This window comes from Catharus ustulatus, chromosome 4, assembly GCF_009819885.2.
Source record: "Catharus ustulatus isolate bCatUst1 chromosome 4, bCatUst1.pri.v2, whole genome shotgun sequence".
Classification (NCBI taxonomy): Eukaryota; Metazoa; Chordata; class Aves; order Passeriformes; family Turdidae; genus Catharus; species Catharus ustulatus.
The window spans coordinates 49,040,218-49,046,217 of NC_046224.1; positions in this window are offsets into that span (position 1 = coordinate 49,040,218).

Below are 6,000 nucleotides of genomic sequence, written 5' to 3' on the forward strand. Positions count from 1 at the left end.
TGCAGGACTTGCTGTCCTGATCAGCACTTCTTCACTTGCACAAGAACCATTGCCTTTCCTTAGCCATCTGTGTCACACCAATTCCTGGTATGCCTTTGGGGCTATGCACAGTTGTAGATAACTTTGAAAGCAACTCAGCTTCTTAACATCCCTGGCACTCCTATGCAAGTGCCTTGCTGCTGTGTTAAAGCTCTTCTGCAAGCCTTAGCAATATGCCTGCTTCTGCCTGCTCTTAGCAATAGTAAAATACTACACTCGTGTTTTTCCTTATGATGATACCGAACAAGAAAATGCGTTAATTGATCAGCAAGGACAGTGGGTCTTTCTGGCTGGCACACTCCTGTAAATGATCTCATCAGCCTTTCTACAGAGCAATCACCATTTGCTTCTCTTTCAGAACTGCAGGACTCAGCCCTGGGAGATGAAAGCATTGCTGGGCTGTGCCAGGAGTGCCAGTTAAACCTTGATTCCTCATGGCCAGCCCCAGATAACCACCTTGTTGCACCTCAGCTTCTCCTCACTTACTTTGCTGGTGTGACTCACCTGGTGGCTCATCCCCCTGGCAAGGGGGTGTGATTGCATCAGTACAACACACTTGGTTGGCCCCAAATTTTCTGTAAGAGCACAGCAATACTGCAGCACTTGTCCAATTCATTTGGTCCATAACGTCAGATGAAGGGTCAAAACCAAAGATACAGCACACCTAGACACGTGGGTTTCCTTTGTACACTTGCAAGAGGATTTTATGCAGAAGTTCAAACAATGTAACAACAAACACACTTATTTAATCATGAACTTTTTCTCAGGATGAGTGCAGGTCTGTCCATGTAGAAATGCTCATCTAAGCATGTCACTAAGAAACTTTTCAGACAATGCATCATTTTGGAATACTGATTGTACCACACAGTGAGCAGAGGACTCATTTCACAGGACAGGTTGTCCAGGAGATCTGGAAAGCCCCAGAAGGCTGACAGCATTTATACTTTGATGCTGCAGAAAGGAAGAAATCTGTTTAAGAATTATATTAGCCAAAGTTTGTGAATAAATCAGCCTGAAAGTGACAAATGCTTTCCCTTTGTCCCTAATATACATCAAGACCACTGTGAATAAAAATACACACTATGTCCATGTGAAATTGCAATGGGTAAACCAATAAGGTTACTGCATAGCCCACCTAATCCACATAGATCCAAGCCACAGGTGAGCTCTAATAGTGGCAAGACTATTCACCCACAGGTTGAAATAAAACTAATTCCAGAACTTGCCCCTGAATGCACCACCATTAGGGACCAATGATGTAGACCTGAGTCTACATCAAAGTGACACATACATGATTCCAGATCAACAGCATCAGATCCATAAACACACTCTGTCCTCAAACAGTTGAAAATTTTTGTATCTTTGCATAAACTGTTAAAATACCTTTCTTCAGTTGGCCTACCATTACACTAAAGACTAAAATGTTTCAAAATGTTGGGTGTGTTCCAATATCCCTCTTCACTCTAGTGAAGGTGTCATCATGCTTCCCATAGCATGTAATTTGTCAGTAAAACATCTGGAAAACCCTGGGCAGAAATTCCTTGCCCAAGGTCACAGATGGGAACTGATCCAATACTGACATGCATGAAGCTCCAACACCTACCTACCACCTGGGCTTAGCTGCATCTGCTTGTTATTTGAAAGCAAATGCAACATGCCACATGGGACAGAGTAATTCTCAAAACTGCAGGACATGATAGGATATTGCTTCTATATGTTTCTAGTGTTTTTAGCAAAAAGAAAGATATTGTAGCTTCCATACACAGATGACAGTGCTACAGTATAATTTCATGCTCCTAATCAGAAAAAAAAAAGTCTCAGGAAATTAATGTGAGGTTCATTTCTTCACTTCTTTCTCCTTCCAGCATTCTGTGTGGAACCAAATCCATTGCCATATTTACCTGTCAAATAGAAAAGCTACAATTGCTTATATTATTTTAAATCATGCTAAATTTAGTTTTTAGTTTCAGACTTTATGTTTTGAGGAATATCTGAAGTATTTAAAAAGCACTGAGGAAAATACCAAAATAGTGGAATGTGCTGCACTTAATCTACTATGTATGTTGCATATCTATCCAAGCATAAAAAAATTAGCACTGAGACTTGATCTGTTAGATATCTCTAACTTGGCAGTAGCATCTGCATTCTATAATAAGTATAATCAACTCAGAATTTGAAGACTTAAGGAATGCAAAACATGCCATCAAAGGGCAAAATAAAAAGCATTACACACTCACCACAGTCTTTTGGATCAACCATGGACTAGGTGTCCAATACAAGTGCAAATTCAACAGAAAGACCCTATAATCTTCTTTGTCCTAAAGAGGGCATTGTATTCTATGATTCTGTTTCTGACCTTGCTTGCTTACTTCTCTTCAACATGTTACTCACTTCTAGGAGTCCTTCCTCAAAGGCTTGTGTAGGGTCTCAAGTACAATGCAGGATCCACAGTTGAAAATTTCTGAGGATACAGGAAAGGGTGCTGAGTTTCCTGAGAGGAAATTGCCATTCTTTTTAGCAACATCTAGCAGGAGGGAGTTAACTTCTACTTGAGTGTGTTCCATCAGAAATTAACTGCAGTGATTATTTTATGTTCCTAAAAATAAAGTTTCTTGCAAAAAAAAAAAAAAAAAAAAAAAAAAAAAAAAAAAAGCTTATTGTATGCAAGAGTTCTGTCTTCAGAACTTCAGAATCAGCTCTTCCATCAGACTATTAATACCCAAGGTGGAAACTTAAAGTCACACTTTGACATCTTCCAGATTTTAAAAAAGTCTTACTTAGTAACTGGTAGGTACTGAACAATTGCACAGTCATAAAAAAGAGATTTTTCTCACACCAAGTGTGTCTGAGAACATAACAACATGACTGATTTGTATTTTAGCATTAACTCACCCTAAATACTAAAATAAAGATCAGACTGTTTTTTTATTTTAAAAATTTTATAAATAGTCTTCTGTAAAATATCTCATATAAATATCTCATTTTTTTATGTCATCTAAGGGAAGATTCTTTTAGGTATTTAGTATAATTTGCTCAGATATATCTCTTGGTGAAATATTACTTGATTTTAAGCACATCATGAGGCAAGTATTAGGCAATAGTATTCTCTAATTTTAGTTCTTTTTACTTTCATATGTATTTTGAAGGCATTGTGTTCAAGACATTGTGTTCAGACTATCTACACTTAGTGTTCATTTTTAAGTTGGATGTTCCTGCTTGGATAGAAACTGCTTTCTTCTTTGGAAGATTTAACACAGCTTTCTGTCCAAAAAAAAAAAAAAAACAACCCAAAAAAACCCCAAAAAACCCAAAAAGAAAAACCCCAGAAGAAATTAGTTAAGAAATAGACAACAAAATTACATGAAATTGTGCAACAGTGTCAAATTATGGAATAAGTGGACATTGTGTCAGCTGGCACAGGCACAATGCAGGAAAAACCACAAAACTGCGGAAGAAATGCAAAGAAATACATTTATTTTTGTTACCTCAACAACCCTAATCCATCCTGAACCTATGATAGTAATTGACATCTGCAAAGCAAGACGAGCAAAAATAATTTTAGCCTGAGCCAAATATTATAATACAAAAAAATACTGAATGTCTTTTATATTCTGAAATCTGGTAAAGTCCTTGTAACTCAGACTGTGCTTCTGTAAAAACAAAACTCACTTTACTTTTTATAATTAAATTTAATTTACATATAAACATGTTACTAATTTCCTGCCTCAAACTTTGAAACAAGTCAAATTCTGTGCTCCTATACTAAAACATATGGTCTTCTGTATTTTAAATTATTCTATTTGTCCTTCACTGAAAATATATTCACTATTTAATACATTTTTTTTTCTTCAGTAGCAATATAATCTGTTTCAAAGGCATGAAGTCAAATGCAGCTAAAATAAAATGTGTTTATTTTTTCTCTTAAGTTCACACATTGCAATGAAAGCTCAGAAAAAAATCTTTATTACACGTGTCATAAGAAAGGAAGTTCCCTGATGTTTTCTATTTGAATGGCAGCTCCCTTTCAGTTTTGAAATGTTTATGGCCTTTGTTCAAATGTGTAGGTAGCAAAATCATCCAAAACCACATTCTTTTTACATATGCCTTTTTATTCCCTTTAAAGAAAAGAATTTAAAATTATTAATTTCTCTATTTATTAACTGTGCTGAATGTTCTTCTTTCTGAAAATTTAAAATTACTTGCATGATAATCCTAGATGATGGCAAAATGCTACGAATGTCAGATGACAAATGAAAGAAGGGACATACTATACCACAGGATATATGAAACCACTGGAAGATTCTCAGGGTATTCTTTTACAGATGGTTAAGTACAGATGTTAAAGTTTTCTCCAAGATAGAAATTTCTAGTACAGATCATATAGCATTTTTTAATAAATTCAACACACTTGTTGAATGAACAGTAAGCAAACTTACAATAACAATCAAGAGTGGGAATACCCACGTCAGGGTAATTTCACATAAAAAAGCTGATGTTTTGCAAATACCTTACCATTCTACTAACATTTTCCTTTCCTGTCTAAAAGATACTGATACTAATTTCCTACTGGTGCATGAAAACACTTAGAAATAAAGGTAACTGTACAAAGGCCACTGAAATCGGATATGTGCAAAACTCTGGGATGCCCAAGTAGGGACGTGCACTGGGAGGGAAATTTTTGCAGCTTACATGTAGTGAAACTGAAACTGCTTTGTAACCACAGTGGATTAGATTTCAGACATGGACATAGGCACCTAACAATGTTCAAGAAACCTGCTTGACCTCCAGCTGCTTCTTGAAAAAGTTTTCAGTATGTCTTATATCATATTTGCACGTTTTCAGTACTGTGGGGTATGTAAAATAATGTAAGCCTGATTCCTAGAGGTATCAACACTTTGAACAGAAGTACCAACACAAATAACACACTACTGTAGAATGATGTATATGTAGGGTAAGGAGGGAGAGTGAAAAAGCAAGCATTTAACTTGCTCCCCTGTAATAATCTTTGAAGAATGCACACTGTTTTAAACAGAAAAATAGTAGAGAAATTTTGGATATGATATACACCTTCCATTACTCTACCCTGTTTTGTATGAAGTCACTGCAATGGTATCTATTTTGAGTAATACAGTTTGTCCCGTTGGATCAAAAAAAGAGGTTGAAAATTTTTTTGAGCAAAGAAAAGTAAGCTTCTTTGGCACAATACTTGGGACTTTAAAAAGAATATGCATTGCCCACTCTCTATTCCTGTTGGATTTAAACAAAGTCTAGAGAGGAAGGCAAGGGAAAATAAATTGTAACATGATACTGAGTTTTATTTTGGTACTTGTGATTTCACAGTATGTCACTCATTAAAAAATATCTAACAAAACATCTTAATAATTCACTCTCAGGAAAAACATGAGGATGCAGCCATCTTTCTCCAAGTTTGAAAATCATGGCAAATCTGCAGAGTCATTCAGCATGCATAATAGAAATGAAACCTCTACAGTTTCTGTTTTAAAAGTCAGGGTTTGTGAGTTTACAACCTGACTTAGAAAGGCTTTATTTAAAATGAGTTTTTTTCTGCACAAGCAAGTCATCACTGCTCTCCAGCCAGCAGTCTTGGTAGGATGTTGTATCCCTTAACAACCAACGAGGTGGCAACAGAACGCCACTTAGAAATACGAAAATAAAACAAATGATTGAGGGCGCTTATGGAGTTGTTCTAGGCTCTCTGGTGCTCACTTGTCATTTGTATCACTGAAGGCATTAGGGCCAATATAAACTTCTAGGCAATTACAGGTCTGGAAAGCTTTGCAGAAACCTCCTTCTTAAAGACTTTAACGTTAGTTTAGCTACTAGGAGGGTTTTGGGGGTTAATGCCTGAACACCCACTGCTCTCCCTTCTTTAGCAGCCTGTGCGCTATTGGGGAAGCACAGGAAGGGACAGGCCCCACCAACAGAGAAATGGCAGCCAGC